This window comes from Balaenoptera borealis, assembly GCF_965194805.1.
Source record: "Balaenoptera borealis genome assembly, chromosome: 1".
In the NCBI taxonomy this organism is placed as follows: Eukaryota; Metazoa; Chordata; class Mammalia; order Artiodactyla; family Balaenopteridae; genus Balaenoptera; species Balaenoptera borealis.
In genome coordinates this window covers 115,721,581-115,737,528 of record NC_138860.1, presented here as the reverse complement: position 1 = coordinate 115,737,528, position 15,948 = coordinate 115,721,581, and the positions used below count along the sequence as shown (strand labels likewise).

The 15,948-nt window shown below is 39.5% G+C and overlaps 1 protein-coding gene across 3 annotated transcripts in view; it reads left to right on the top strand.

Moving 5' to 3' along the window:
• Window positions 1-15,948, top strand: part of LRRC8C (leucine rich repeat containing 8 VRAC subunit C) — an 89,569-nt gene that overhangs the window by 25,787 nt on the left and 47,834 nt on the right. The window contains exon 1 of one of the 3 annotated variants that reach the window (XM_082384048.1): window positions 5,473-10,215. The exons of the other annotated variants lie outside the window; for them this stretch is intronic. The gene's annotated coding sequence lies outside the window, so the exon portion shown is untranslated. Of the gene's footprint in view, window positions 1-5,472; window positions 10,216-15,948 lie in introns of those variants that run through there. 3 annotated transcript variants of the gene reach the window in all.

Genomic DNA, 15,948 nt, shown 5'->3' with positions numbered 1-15,948 from the left:
TGAGCAAGGCAGCGTCTGCCGTTACAGAATTTATAGTGTGGGCGGGGAGATGGATTCGTATATAAATAACCCAGGGGAGTGAAGGAGTGAACAGAGCAGGTAGGGAGAGTGTTGATCTTGGACTGCCTATGAAAACACTCAGCCACAGGCTTCCAAAATAGGACACTGCAGTTATGGTCATGACCCCGTCAAATGTTATCCTCTTCCCACCTGAGGGCGGGCCGCCTGGGGAAGCCTGTCAGTCTTGATGTGGTGATCCGGGGAGAGGTGGGGTACCTATTAACTAAAGACATGATACGAAAATATGAGTTCATAGAGTACTGAAATCATTTTAAGTAAGTGAACTCTGCTTCGGTAGGCACAGATAAAGCTCCAGTTTCTCCTTAAGACATCACCTGGTTCATAGGTTTACTTTTTAATCACAAAAAGAGGAAGTACGAGGTTTCTACGGAAATAGATCTCAACCTCAGCTGCATGTTGGAATCACCTGGGCACCTTTAAAGAAGAAACGTCCTGCCTGGGGTATGTTCTGATTTAACTGGACCCGGGTATTAGTGTTTTTAAAACTTCCCAGCTGATTCCACACATGGAGAGCCACCGCTCTATGTACCCTGCATTTTGTTTCCCCCAAGATTTTCTAATAAATTTCAGGAGCCCAGCTCAGCCCAGATTCTGTCAACAGGTTTTCCAGTGGGTAATTCCTAATTTAATACCAGTACATGTGTTTTCCCTTTGGAAGCACATGGCACTCTCTGCTGTTTCAGTAAGTGATGTTGGCTCCTGGGGAAATACTCATCTTAGGCTCCGAGCAGAGCAGCGGTGGGCTATCTCAGCTAGCACTCCACCCCCAGAGAGCAAGTCGCACCCATTTTTCACATCTCAGTGGCGTGACCAACCCACAGGTTTTGTTCTAGAACCGTCTATTGAATAATTTAACAACAGGTTCTTCCTGTTTACCCTAAATCTCTCATGCCGCAGTTTGAGGCCTGTTTTTACATCTGAAATTGAAGCACTTTGTAGTCGGTACCTTAGTCTATCCATATACTTCTAGGTTCTTGAATCATCTGTTAGACTTATATATTCCTTTGCTTGTCTCGATTTAGGTAACATGTCTCTATAAATTCTGTTTCTATTGCTTTATTCTTTCAATCAAAAAATATCTATTGAATGACAAATATGGGTCAGACACTCTCCTGGACATTAGGGACAAAATAGTGTCCAAATTTGACAAAAATTCCTGCCTTCATGGGACTTACGGTCAAGGGGGAGGAGACAAGAGAAACACGTAAGTAACTAAAATGTGTAGTATGTTCAAAGGTGCCAAATGCTATGGAGAAAAATAAGGCAGGGCAGGAAGAAAGGGAGTGCTGGGGCTGGGGTTGTAATACATGAAATCAGCTTTGCTGTATTATCCACACGAGAGCTGGTGAAGGCTTGGCCCAGAGTGGTAGTGACAGAAATGGTGAAAAGTGGTTGGAATCCGGATAAGTTTCATCAAGTCCTGAAGAAGGCAAGGGATTGAGCCCTGCTGGTGTCAGGAAGAGGAGAATTCCAGGCAGAGGGTACTGCAAATGCAAAGGCCCTGGGGCAGGAGTGAACCTGGGATGTTGAAGAAACTGCAGGAAAGACCAGTGTGGCTGGAGCTAGCCAGAGAGAAGGAGGCTATGACACTGGTGCTGAGCGTGGGGAGAGTGCAGACTACATAGGGCCTAGTAAGATTTTTGTAAACATTCTGGCTTTTTCTGAGTGAGATGGAGTTGTCAGAAGGTTTTGAGCGCAGGAGAAACCCAATATTTTAATAGGATCATTCTGCCGCTCAGTTGAGACAAATCTATATGGGTCAATGGTAGAAGCAGGGAGACCAGTTGTAAGGCTATTGCAGTAATCTAGCTGAGAGATGATGACGGCTTGGACCAGGGTAATAGCAATAGAGCTGAGTTGGAAATATTGAAATCTGGATATATTTTTGAAGGTGGAACTTGTTGCTCTTAAATAAGTGTCTATCTAATATTTTTCCACATTCCTCTCGAAAGATGGAACTCAGACTCCAGTAAGGGACTGAATAATGCTAGTTATAGCAAAAGGTTGACTTACAGGCTCTTGTTACCACCAATTCAGTATCATGTTTTTTGCAGAATGATGGTAGATTCACCATGGCTTCCCACAGTCCTGACTCTCCCATTTTCGTGCACTTGTGCTTTGCCAGTCATTTACCGTTGAGAATTCTGACCCAAGCTATCAATGATCACTCTTCCCTGCTGTTGCTTAGTGAGTACCTGTCCTTCCCTTCTTGCAGTCTTTACCTTATTCTATGGTAGGTCCCTGGAAGGTGATTTAGACAGGCAATGGAAGTAGAGGAAAGAATATGATACTGCTACAATTATTATCTGGGAGCCCAAGTTCAAAATAAATCAGGCCGAGAACCTCTCTTTTCCCACTCCTCTCCTATCTTCCCTCTCCCAACTCCCTGAACAAGGCAGAGAAAGATTTTCCTTTTCAACCTCCGCATAAATCTCCCAGGTGGCCTTTTATACCTTCTTTGCTTCTCCTCTGCCCTGAAGCAGAGTGTGGGTATCATGAGAAAATGCAGAGTGTTGCAAAAAAAAAAATCTGGTGGTTCTCTTCTTCAAAACTAAGTGCACCTAACTCTAAATTCTGGTATTTACAGAAATATTTCTGTTATACAGGCATACCTCACAGATGTTGTGTGTTTGATTCCAGACCACCACAATAAAGCAAATATTGCAATAAATCAAGTCACACCAATTTTTTGGTTTCCCAGTGCATATAGAAGTTATGTTTATAGTACACTGTAGTCTATTGTGTGCAATAATAGCATTATATCTAAAAAACAATGTACATACCTTAATTTTAAAGTGCTTTATTGCTAAAAAATGTTAAACATTATCTGACAATGCAGGGTGGCCACAAACCTTCAATTTGTGAAGTGCAATAAAACAGGTATAATTGTTATTCATTTTTAACAACTGAGAGAATTTCAGAAAACGTGTATACTCATTCTTCATCATTCATTCATTCAGCAACTATTTACCGAGTCTTTTTACGTGCCAGGCACTGTTCTGCACACTGGGAGGTACGAGTGAACAAAACAAAGTCCCTGTTTCTTATGAAACGTACCTTATAATGCAGGAGACAGACAAAAACACAAGTAAACACGTATGTAGTACATCTGATAAAGATAATGCTGTTGATAAAAGTCACTTAGGAGAATGAAAAAATGGAATGCTTGGATAGTGTGCCACTGGTGGTGGCAAGCTAGTATTAATATTTTAAAGAGGGTCACCAGAGACAGTGTTCCATTATCATGTTAATGATAATGTGACATTTTCACAGTAACCTAAACAAGTGAGAGAGTAATTCAATCCCACATCTGGTGGGAAAATGCTCCTTGCTGTAGAAGTCCTTAGGTAGTTTTCTTCTCTCTGTATACTTCCAAAGTGACTTCATACTGTCCCATGGCTTTAATCACTTCCTATATCCTGATGACCCCCACATTTATATCTCCAGCCCAGATCTTTCCTAACTCTAGCCTAGTATATCCAACTGTTTCTGGAGTCCCTCCACTTGGTCATCTTAATAGATGTCTCATATTTAACATGGCTCTAACCAAATTCCTCATCCCCCCCTCCCCAAATTTGCTCTTTCTGTCGTTTCCTTCTCCCTTCAGAAAATGTCAACTCCATCCTTTCTGTTCCTCAAGTCAAAAATCTTGGTGTCATCTTCTTCTCTCTCAAACCATACATCTGATCCATCAGATACATCATGAGTCACTTATACTGGGGAAAACAAGAAAAGGAGGAAACTTGGGGAGTTGGGATGAAGACATTAAGGTTAAATATAAATAGAAAGCAGAGCACTAATAGAAGTATCTGCAGGTTGTATTTGATGATATGAAGAAAAATTGAAGCTAAGGGAACATGTACCCTAGAACTCAGGTTGACATGAAATCATATCATAAGTCAGATTCCCCTAAAAGAGCTACAATTTCAGAATGGTCCACATGTTTGGGTATGTCTTAACATCAAGAATTAGTTGTTTGTTTTTTTGGTATTGAGCTGCATGAGCTGAAGACCTAAATAGACATTTCTCCAAAGAAGATATACAGATTGCCAAAAAACACATGAAAGGATCCTCAACATCACTAATCATTAGAGAAATGCAAATCAAAACTACAATGAGGTATCACCTCACACCAGTCAGAATGGCCATCATCAAAAAATCTACAAACAATAAATGCTGGAGAGGGTGTGGAGAAAAGGGAACCCTCTTGCACTGTTGGTGGGAATGTAAATTGATAGAGCCACTATGGAGAACAGTATGGAAGTTCCTTAAAAAACTAAAAATAGAACCACCATATGACCCAGCAATCCCACTGCTGGGCATATACCCTGAGAAAACCATCATTCAAGAAGAGTCATGTACCACAATGTTCATTGCAGCTCTATTTACAACAGCCAGGATATGGAAGCAACCTAAGTGTCCATTGACAGATGAATGGATAAGGAAGATGTGGCACATATATACAATGGAATATCACTCAGCCATATAAAGAAACGAAATTGAGTTATTTGTAGTGAGGTGGATGGACCTAGAGACTGTCATACAGAGAGAAGTAAGTCAGAAAGAGAAAAACAAATACCGTATGCTAACCACATATATATGGAATCTAAAAAAAAAAAGGTTCTGAAGAACCTAGGGGCAGGACAGGAGTAAAGACGGAGAGGTAGAGAATGGACTTGAGGACACGAGGAGTGGGAAGTGTAAGCTGGGATGGAGTGAGAGAGTGGCATGGATATATATACACTACCAAATGTAAAATAGATAGCTAGTGGGAAGCAGCCGCATAGCACAGGGAGATCAGCTGGGTGCTTTGTGACCAGCTAGAGGGGTGGGATAGGGAGGGTGGGAGGAAGACGCAAGAAGAAGGGGATATGGGGATATATGTATATGTATAGCTGATTCACTTTGATATAAAGCAGAAACTAACACACCATTGTAAAGCAATTGTACTCCAATAAAGATGTTAAAAAAAAAAAAAGAATTAGTTGGCAGAACTGAGGCTGCCAACCTTAGTTCTTCCCAATCAACCCATGGATTGGGAAGAGACTTCAGGTACCTATGGGAATTTTTTACATAAAGTGCACCTAAAGCACTTTCTGTCCCCTGCTTCTGGAAACATTGTGTGATCTGAAACTGGAAGCAAGAAATTCAGAATCATAATTTTAAAAAGACAATGGGGCTTCCCTGGTGGCGCAGTGGTTGAGAGTCTGCCTGCCAATGCAGGGGACACGGGTTCGAGCCCTGGTCTGGGAAGATCCCACATGCCGCGGAGCAACTAGGCCCGTGAGCCACAACTACTGAGCCTGCGCGTCTGGAGCCTGTGCTCCGCAACAAGAGAGGCCACGATAGTGAGAGGCCCGGGCACCGCGATGCAGAGTGGCTCCCGCTTGCAGCCAACTAGAGAAAGCCCTCATACAGAAATGAAGACCCAACACAGCCAAAATAAACAAATAAATTAAAAAAAAAAAAAAAAGACAATGAACATTTGAACCATTTTTCAGAAAAACAAATCCTCTTTGTAGACATATCTGCAATAAAGCAAAACACTTTGCTGAAGCATCAAGAAAGGGAGGATGTGATAACTTTCTAGGGGCAAGAGATGGTTAATAGTTAAGTGTCTTGACCAAATTAACTTGAATAAGAACAATGAAAAGGAAGGAAGTAGTCACTGTCCTTCTGTTTTGATTTGGTATATGTTTCCCAGTATTCAAATTCTCAGTACAGAAGGTTCTTGCTGTTTTGCTGCACTGAGTTCCTGAAAGTCACATGCAGATCCCCCTAAAGGAGACTGGAACAGTGTGAAATTGGGGGATTGCATTCTCCACCCAGGGGTTTACCATCAAACGAAAAATAGGTGTAACCAAGAGTACAACATAAAAGATCTTCTGTGGTTCTGGTAAAATTGTGTTTTTCTCTCTCCTTACAACAGAAGTGTTAAGTGTGGTACCAGTTACCCCCTTGTGGAGAGAAGCTGAGTCCTTTGTAAACTTTTAAAAGATCTTTCCTCAGACTGGATTTCTCTCTCAGTGCCAGATTTTAGGCTAGAGATTTGATTGCCCTGAATTCAGTCCTCGGATAGCTAACTCCCCAAATAGGCTTTTTGGCCAATGGATGACAAGGCTGAATTTCCCATAAAGTAGGTTGTTAGAGACTAAAATAATTTCTCTCATGAAGTAGAATGAGTTTGAGCATTGGAATCTGACAGAGCAGAGTGGGAAGTTTTGGTGTGCCAGTCACAGGCTTTGTAACCTTGGAGAAATCATTCATCTCTCTTGTACATTTCTTCTTCTGAAGAGCTAAGATAACACCTGCCTCATGGGTTTCATTTGGAAGCTCAACAGATAACTTGTTTAATGCCTGGTATTTAGTAGGCATAATAATATTAAATATTCATTGTTATATCTTTCCTCTCCCTTTTAACAAAAATGATCTTTCAAAGCTTGTTTCTTTTGTTTTATAAAGAATTGTTTTTAGTTTGATACCTCAAGTTAGAGCTGAAGGCCCTAAACACCAAGAAATTCTTATTCTTAATAGTAAACTCCCTATCACACTTATCAAATTGGATTGTTAGCTCTATTGATAATATTAGTAGTTGTCATATATGAGTGCTAATTTCCTGCCTAGTGCAGCAATTAGTGTTTGCCAGAATTACCTCTTATACACTTCCCAGAAACCCAGTGAAGGAAGATACCATCCTTTTCCCCATTTGAAAGATGAGGAAACAGAAGGATTGAGTAACCTGTTCATGGTCACCCAGCTCACAAGTGACAGAGCCAGGATTCAGACCTGGACACTTTGACTTCAGTGCTGTGCCTTGAATACTATAATACTAGAGTAATCCTTTAATACTGCAGTAGTACATTAATATGAATGTCTCTTCTTGCCTTAATCACCAGGGACATAACTCCTCCAAATAAGTAGAGATTGGGCATGGAAAATGTAACCTATTCCTTCTGTTTTTATTTCTTTTGCCTTTTCCTGTAATAAAACCAGAGGTCTAGACTGAGTAGAGATTCTATACCATTTGGGGAAAAATAAGTGTGTGAAAATAATACATTAAGCTGAACTTTTAAAATCATTTAAGATCGCATGTCACTGAGGAAAGTCTCATTTGATCCCTGCAGACCCTTTGCCTTCCCCCTATTTAATTCTGTGAATTAAAAGAAAAGAAAGGTACAGATTATTTATTAGATCAGCTTAGTCTTTATTACTGTGCTTCCACTCCCTTGGATATTTTTTCTTTACTCCGTTTACATGTTTTTTGCCTGTTGCCATGGTAAAGTTCATTCCATGATGTGAGAGATCTTGGTGCCAAAGAAGGTTTTCCTAGTGTTAAATCCTGCATTTTCACTTCCACATTTTTATCTTGGTGTTACTAGGGCAACCCAAATAATTTCATTTTCTCTTTGAAGTTGATACCTTTTAAAGCTGTTATACCCTCATGCTGACTCATTCATGTTCTTACCACTTTTTTCTAGTTTAATTCCTGCAGCTACTTTCTTTCCACACACGTTTTTCTGCTTTTCTGTAGTCATAACAGCTGATGTATTGCAGTGTAGTGGTTAAGTATTTGGGGGATTACAAATTCCATTGAGGATTAGAAAAGAGCTATGGATTTTCTCACCAGAAAGAAGCACCAGTTTAAGAAAAAAGGATGAATATACAATGGGGAAAGGATTGTCTCTTTAATAAATGGTGCTGGGAAAACTGGACAGCCACATGCAAAAGAATGAAACTGGAACACTATCGTATACCATACACAAAAATCAATTCAATATGAGTTAAAGACCTGAAACCATAGAACTCCTAGAAGGAAACATAGCAGGTAAGGTCATTGACATCATTCTTAGCAGTGAGCTCTTGACACCCAAAACAAAGGCAACAAAATAAAAAATAAACAAGTGGGATTACATCAAACTAAAAAGCTTCTGTACAGGAAAGGAAACCATCAAGAAAATGAAAAGGCAACATATGGTATGGGAGAAATTATTTGCAAGTCATATATCTGATAAATGGTTAATATCCAAAAAAATATGAAGAACTCATACAACTCAATAGAAAAAAAAAAAAAAACCCCAAACAATCCAATTTTTAAAAATAGGCAGAGGATTTGAATAGATATTTTTCCAAAGAAGACATACAAATTGCCAACAAGCACATGAAAATGTGCTCAACATCACTAATCATCAGGGAAATGCAAATCAATGGCTATCATCAAAAAGACAAGAAATAACAAGTGTTGGTGAGGATATGGAAAAAGGGGAACCCTTGTGCACTGTTGGTAGGAATGTAAATTGGTATAGCCACTATAGAAAACAGTATGGTGTTTTCTCAAAAAATTAAAAATAGAACTACCATATGATCTAGCAATTCCACTTCTGCGTATTTATCCAAAGGAAACAAAAACACTAACTGGAAAAGATGTCTGCACCCCCATGTTCATTGCAGCATTATTTACAACAGCCAAAACATAGAAACAACTGAAGTGTCCTCTGATGGATGAATGAATAAAGTAAATGTGGTATCTATATACAATGGAATGTTGCTCAGTCATGTAAAAGGAGGAAATCCTGCCATTTTCAACAACATGGATGGACCTTGAGGGCATTATGCTAGGTGAAATAAGTGAGACAGAGAAAGACAAATACTATGTGATCTCACTTGTATGTGGAATCTTAAAAAAAAACAAACAAAAAAACTCATAGATAAAGAGAAGAGACTGGTGGTTACCAGAGGCTGGGCGGGGAGTGGGCACGGGGGTCGTGGCTGAAATGGGTGAAGGCGGTTGAAAGGTACAAATTTCCAGTTATAAGATAAATGAATTCTGGGGATGTAATGGACAACATGATGACTATAGTTAACAATGCTGTATTGTATATTAGAAAGTTGCTAAGAGAGTAGATCTTAAAAGTTCTCATCATAAGAAAAAAAATTTGTAACTGTGTGGTGATGGATATTAACTAAACTTGTTCTGGTAATCAGTTCACAGTATATAATATGTCAAATCATTATGTTGTACAGTTAAAAATAATACAATGTTATATGTCAGTTATATCTCAATTACAAAAAGAAATAATGGATGGAAATATTAAATAGTCTCTCATCCAAATTTATTTGGTTCTTGGGTTTTGAATAGCAAGTTGCAAGAGTTTGTGTAACAAAAAATCTATCCCAGTCTATTCCAGTTCAGATTGTGAAAGTTAAGGTACCTATTTATTTCCATTTTTTATTTTATTTTATTTATTTTATTTTTGGCTGCATTGGGTCTTTGTTGCTGCGCACAGGCTTTCTCTAGTTGTGGCGAGCAGGGGCTACTCTTCGTCACGGTGCACAGGCTTCTCATTGAGGTGGCTTCTCTTGTTGTGGAGCACAGGCTCTATCTAGAGTGCAGGCTCAGTAGTCGTGGCGCATGGGCTTAGTTGCTCTGCAGCATGTGGGATCTTCCCGGACGAGGGCTCGAACCCGTGTCCGCTGCATTGGCAGGCAGATTCTTAACCACTGCGCCACCAGGGAAGCCCCTATTTCCATTTTTATTTTTACTTCATCCCAGGACAATTTCATGCTTGTTTTTATATCTGTCCTTCTCTGACAGGGCTCTTGGCAAACTGCCTGCAGAGGTTAAATGGCTAGTTGGTGTGCTTCTTTCCTAGTGCTGGTCTGGCTCACATAAACCCTTTGGGTTTGAATCCATACAAATAGATGCGGAGCAAAAAGAAGGGGTAACACATTTTGAGTCTCCTTGTTTATAGATCTGTTGCCCACATACTCAACTATCGCTTTTTATTTATCTTTTATCCCCAGTACTTGACACAGAGTGGTTGGATAACAAATGTTGAAAGAGGAAGAATGGGAGGGATGGAGGAAAAAGGAAGGGAAAGAGGAAGAAAGAAATGGAAGGAAGAAGGTTCTACCCAAGGGAGGAAAAGAAAAAAAACAAAACAAAACAGACTAAAGGAGACTCTCCTCTGACCAAAGGCTGAATTTCCTGTGTGTAACTCAGAAGTCAGTTCCGAAGGAGGAATTCTAGACAGATTCTGAGTGAGATGACTACTGTGCAGGTACACATTCGGATGGATGCAGGTGAGAAGAGCAGCCTTTGGCCCTCATAGCTGCCACCTTAGAAAAAGACTGCTGGTGAGTCCTGGTGACTTTTTGTCCTTTCAGTCTAAGAACATATAACTTGGGGCACCCCCTGTCTCATAGAATCTGAACGAGCTCAGGCTACCCCTTCCCTCATGTCTCCAGAGACAGAAGATATCAAGTCCAACCTTATTCGAATAAACAGAACCAAAACCTTTCTAATGAGTGATGGAGGGCAAAATGATATGTCTCAAAGGGGGAACCAAAAGCCGTCACATTTCAGACCTTTCATTCTGCACAGAATGTTCTCCTGGTCCTGGGCTCCAACTTTATCAAAGTAACTATTCCTACCTATACTTCCTATTTTCATGCAGGCATCACTTCCTAAACCCCCTGTAGCTCAGGTACCTCAGTATAGTAAGTCCCCTACATACAAACGAGTTCTGTTCTGAGAGCACGTTCATAAGTCCAGTTTGTTGGTAAGTCCAACAAAGTTAGCCAAGGTCCCCAACTAACACAATCGGCTATATGGTACTGTGCTGTAATAGGTATATAATACTTTTCACACAAATAATACATTAAAAACAAACACAAAAAATAAAACATTTTTAATCTTAACACTACAGTTCCTTGAAAAGTACAGTAGTACAGTACAGCATCTGGCATCGAGTGAACAGGCAAGAAGAGTTACTGACTGGAGGAGGGATAGGAGGTGGGAGATGGTAGAGCTGAAGGATCGTCAGCAATAGGGGACTGAGGGCAAGCTGCAATTTCAGTCACGCCTGACGTTGATGGCACAAGTTCTGGTTCCTTGCTGGATTCAATTCTATCTACCCTATTGGAAAAACGACCCAGTGATGTCTGCGTAGTAGCTTTTTTTTTTTTTTTTTTTTTTTTATTTATTTATTTTTGGCTGTGTTGGGTCTTCGTTTCTGTGCGAGGGCTTTCTCTAGTCGTGGCAAGCGGGGGCCGCTCCTCATCGCGGTGCGCGGGCCTCTCACTATCGTGGCCTCTCTTGTTGCGGAGCACAGGCTCCAGACGCGCAGGCTCAGTAGTTGTGGCTCACGGGCCTAGTTGCTCCGCGGCATGTGGGATCTTCCCAGACCAGGGCTCGAACCTGTGTCCCCTGCATTGGCAGGCAGATTCTCAACCACTGCGCCACCAGGGAAGCCTGGTAGTAGCTATTTTTATCTCATCATAGATGACACGGTAGCACTGGATTGCATTCTGAACGGCTGCCGCTACCTTCGTGTACCGTTCTACGTTCGGGTCCTGTGCCTCAAAAACTAACAGTACCTTCTCAAATAAAGAAAATCCCCTTGCCATTTCCTGCATCATGAATCTCTTCAGTTCTTCAGTTACTACTTCTTCCTCTTGTCTCTCTTTGTCCTTTCTCTGGGCCTCCAATTCCATCAGGTCTTCATCAGTAAGCTATGCAATGTAAGTACACAAAAACACAACCACTTGTAGAGGATGCACGCACGTGACAGTGTACGCCAGACACGTGAACTAACTTACTTGATTGGACACGCGAACATGTTTGTATCTTTGAAAGTTCGCAACCTGAAGGTTCGTGTGTAGGGGACTTACAGTATACTACCAGAGTACCCAAAACTTCCACTTCATCATGCCTGTCACAATTGTGATTAAATGGTTGTGTGTCATTATTTACTATGTCTTTTCATCATGATATAAGGTTCATAAGGACAGGAGTTATATCTGTCTTAATCAATGGTATATCCACATTAGTGAGCTCAATACCTTGCAGATAAAAGCTACTCTAGTACCTCTAGAAAGAATGAATAAAGCTGCCAGGCACCGTGGTAGGTGCTAGGAATATAGAGCTTTTCAAAGGCACCGAATCTATCCTTGAAAAACTTTGTGCCTCTAGAGTAGCTATCTCTAATGATAATATATCCCTCTCTCAGCCTCCAGAAAGGAAAGACCAAGGATGAATCAAAATCCTGTGGCCTTCTACACCTCATTTCCCTAGGTCCCACTTCTTTCCCATAAGAATACCAACATTTTTCATATCTAAGAACATTGAGTAGAAATGAACGAACTTATCTCTCACCAATTTCTGTTCCTTTGTTAAGTAGACATTTATTTTGTTTTTCCAGAAACAATTTTAACTTATGTCTGTATAACCATTTTTTAGGGCCCTAAAACATTGGTCTGCTAAGTTTTTGACATGGGTCATCTGAAATAGGATTAAACATTACAGGATAAGTAAAAACAAATAAATCCCCACAGTTTTTCCGTAAACCTTGTCTTTTCCATTGGCCCTAAGCCACCCAAAAGATTATTCACTCATTCCTAAATCCCACTTTACTTCAGAATTTCCGAAGATCTCTCAGCTTTGAAATGTTTGACTTTTAAAAAAAAATTTTACTTGTTTCTTCGTCACTTTTTCCTTCTAAATCTGTTTTTAAATGTCTATGACCTTTCTGCATAGTTTTTCAGTATTTGTGATTAATAATTAAAACCTCGCAGTTTAACAACTCTTGAATCAGTTTTATTCCTTTCAAGCATCCTCAATCTGCCTTTTCATCCTACTGATGAGTTTGTTGAATAAAACTGCTTTAGATAACTAGATGTCACCATGCAAGTTGATATATTACTGGGCTTCAGTATGTTGTTTTCTAGGTCTTTGAACCATTTAAAAATACATTTGGCAGAGCTCAATATCTTTGAAATAGTTTTCTCAGGAAGACCTCATCTGGCCCCAAGCCATCTTTCTTACTAATAATAGCAACTGCAAGTAAACAATTTCAAAATATTGCTATACAGTTTGTCTATAAAGATGGTACTGTTTTGGATCTTATTACAAGTTAGCTGATGGGCTCTAAATTTTTCCCTCTATTTTCTTTCTGCTGACAAAGTATTCAAATTAATAAGTCTGAGATCTCACACTTGGAACTGTTTTTGGAACTGTTCTTGGAACTTTGTTTTTAATGAATTATTAATTTGTTCGATTAATATATATTGAGCACCTGTTAGGTGCTAAGACTGTTAGGTGTTGGGAAGACAATGGAGACCAACATTCATCCAGAAGCACACAAATGAATGGAAAATGGTGTCTGACAGGGACCACCAAGAGAGATCCACAGTGCTGTGAGAGCCTGCAGGGTTGGATTTGCCCTAGTCAGGGAGATCAAGGACAGCTTCTCTGAGTAAGTGGTACTAGAGCCAAGCTCTGCAGGATACACAGGAGTCTGAAAAGTGAAGAGAGATTGAAAGAACATTCCTATTGTAGGGTTAGCACCACAAGGATCTGCTACTATTGCTTGTATCTCCATTGTAGTGACTTTTTGAGAGCCCCAGAGATCACTCAGCCTTTGCAATCATGTATATTGCATACATATATACATGCAATCATGTATATATACCTAGTTTCTTTCCTTTTTCTGGAGGGCGGGAAATAGGGTTTTATTATGTGTTTTGTTGTTTTTGGAAAAGACTATATCATCTTCAGAAACAGATGTATTTTAATGAATTGATTTATATTTTCCAAGGAATTTTTCATTTAGATTTTTGGCACAGTCTAGGTGTGAGAGGCAAGTGGCCTTTGACCATATTCTCCTAGAGCCTTCATATAGAGAAGCTTCTTATGCCCTTTGTCAGCCTCTAGGATGTGAGACTCTAGGAGAACTGAATATCATCATGTTAGATTTTATTTAGCTTTGCTGTGAGAAAATAAGAGTTGGACGAGGGAACTCATATAATGTCTAAGTTGGAAAGGATGGGCCATGAAATCAATGTGTTAACTTTAGAGCCAAACCCAACAAATATTTTTCTTTTAGGCACAAAGCCTTGCGTTAAATATTTATTGGTTGTATGGACAAAAACCTAATATTCCAATTTTCAGGTGCATTCATGTCACTTTTAATATTCTGACAGTAAAATTCTGGTCATTGTTGATTTTCTCCTGTAGTTTTTTTTTTCTTGGAGACTGGAGGATCTGAACTTCTTCCTTCCATCATGGATTTTAGCCAACAGAAAAGACAGACCAAGAGCTAACTTCTTGAGAACAACCTTCTTGAAAAGCCCCAAAGAGATTTATTCAGCATTTAATATTTTTCTGCTATTAACAACGCTACCATGGTCCCTGATCTGAAAAGGGAAATTGTGAATGGCAGATTCTTATAAAGATGAGTTTAATAAAAAAGGACGATAAAAATGGTCATACTATAAATCCATTAGTCTTTCAATCTCTCACTTTAACCGCCAATCTCTTGTTTCCTGAGGAGGCTTACTTTTGTTTCCTACTGTATTTAACATGGCTGGAAATTTGAAATTTTACCCCATTAAAAAAGAAAGCTTAGTAGCAAAGTTTTGATAACAAGTTGCTTTAACTTCCCTGTCACTCTTTTGGTTGGTGCTCTGTTTTCATACATACCAGACTACTTATGTGTGTGAAAAGGTGTTTGTAAAACACACCAAACTTTCTGTTGGAACAGAAAAGGCAACATTCCCCCCATAGAATCATTAGGAATTCGAGTCAACAAACTATTGAGCATTTTAGGCCCCATAGCAAGCAATATGAAAGAAAAGGTGATCTCTGCCTTTTCAGACTACTCTATTTTGTGAAAAATAAACAAAAAACTTTTTAGTTTTAATGTTCTAGAGAGCAGGAACGTTCTAGAGAGCAGGAATATTCCCGTCTTCTCCACCTACCTCTCCTCCCTGTCCCTTCCTCAGAAAGAAAGTTGCCTTCCAGGTACATGGCTTCCTGCACTTGTTTAAATCTTCTGGCCTGCACTGTATATTCATGGTGTGTCAGCTGCTTAGAACTATTGTGCTTTCTTTGTTCAAAGGGGAAAACTGGACTGAAGATAAGCCTCAGTCTTTTTTTGTCCATTAAAGGAAGAAATAAATCATCTTCAAAACAATCATTACAGATTTACTAAATTGAAATCTAGACTTAGTTTTTGGATGTGAAGACTGGTAAGAACCGAAACCTCGTCTAAATCACATAAGGGGAAACACACAGTCTTTTCAAGGGTTTAGAATCCTATGGGGTTGGGGCAGGGAGGGGGTTTGAGTATACACTAATTCCTGGAAGATTGTTCCTGGTTTAAAGGAGGTGGAAACAGGGTGGAATGAAGAGGTGACCAAGAAGACCAGTGGGGTGCAGAGAGCTGAGGGAATGAGTAATATTTTATGATAATCTTTTATGGTCAGGGTTTAAAAAACTATTAGATCACAATTTAGCCTCATTTTCAAAAAGATTTCTGAGTTGAAATTTACTTAAAGTATATAGAATAAGCATTACATAATTATTAGTGTCATACACATGTAGCTGAAGCTCTTTGACAAAAATTCCAAAGAAATCAAGATCTCACTAAGATTTATAAATGCAGTATTCCAAACCACTATATTATAAATAAGACTTCTTTGTTTGGATCTGTTTTCTGCCACCTGTTTCTTAATAGGGTAATGTTTTGATAAGGGAGTCGCAAAATGTGGCCATTGGGTACAGGTTGGTGCCTAAGGAAGTCATCATCGAATGACACACCCTCTTTATAACTGGTGACAGACATTGTACATTAAAATTTCAGTGACCCTTAACTTTGAAATTATAAATTATTCCTGACTCTTGTCCTCTTCTCAAACAGTCTCTTCAGTAGTGGATGTCCTTTGAATAATCACTATTTACAGTGTGAAGCTGTGTGGTAATAGTTACTCTCTTATTTATTGTAGTATCAAACTATAACAGAGGATAATAACATAATAGAAGAATTTGGTCTTTACTACAAAATGCTCAATTGGGTGTGTGTATCTGTG